Below are 1,033 nucleotides of genomic sequence, written 5' to 3' on the forward strand. Positions count from 1 at the left end.
AATAGTTAAGAGGTATCAAAATATGATTTGAATGTAATGCTCACAGGCATTACGTCTACATTTCTATCACCATCTAAAATGCTGGCTTTCCAGAAGCTTAATTTCTTTTGTATGTAGCCCCCATGGGCTGTTCTGTACCACATGAACCGTGATGGATCCTTAAGCAATGAGGACTGAGCGCTTTTACAAGGTTTGCTAAAGATGATGTCAGAAATACTTAAGTACCTGGTTATTCTCTCCATCCTTAAGCTGGAAAAATGAGCCAGCACGGATCTGTGCTTGGTCACAGAGGCAGAACGATCATCTTCAGTCTGCTATGAAGAATCTCCTTCCGTCTACGCATTCAATATAATTTTCAGGAATAAAACATTAAAATTATCAACAAAACACAAGTTCAATTTCTAAGACTTTTTGAACGCTACTGCCTCCTCCTCCTCCTCTGAATGCTGGACATACAAAAGAAAGTATTATAAACAAACCAGATTAATAAATTCACAATGTCTGCATAATTTCTACTTGTTATTACAAACCTAAGACTTCACTGGTTAAGAGCCCGTTGGAAATCCTTGAGTAGGAGTTCGTTTAACACTGCACTCTTTTCTTAAAGTTTTAAATTACTGATGTCATACTTCAAGTATTCTAAAATGAAGAAAATTAAGACTATTTTTAGCATTTTGCTGACTGTTCTTATTACATAGTTAAGGCAATACCTACCTGTCTTTTCCCAAAATACGAGAAATCTAATGTTGTCTTCACTTAAAAGAAAGAATTTCAAAGGCATGTCAATATCACATTTGATAATTATTTTAGAAATAAACTTAATTACACTACACCTGTAACTTTAAAGGGTCAGTTAAAACCCCAATATTCCCCCCTCAGCAGTCTGATAAACATACCTCAAGTAAGCCCTTAACTTGAGATGTTATTGCATTTTAAATTAGGGAATAATAATGTAATTAAAATGTTAGGCAAATTTCCACAGAATGAGACTTTCCTAAATCACCATAAATGAAAAGTAAACTCCAAAAAATTT

This window comes from Cygnus atratus, chromosome 13 (genome assembly GCF_013377495.2).
Source record: "Cygnus atratus isolate AKBS03 ecotype Queensland, Australia chromosome 13, CAtr_DNAZoo_HiC_assembly, whole genome shotgun sequence".
NCBI lineage: Eukaryota > Metazoa > Chordata > Aves > Anseriformes > Anatidae > Cygnus > Cygnus atratus.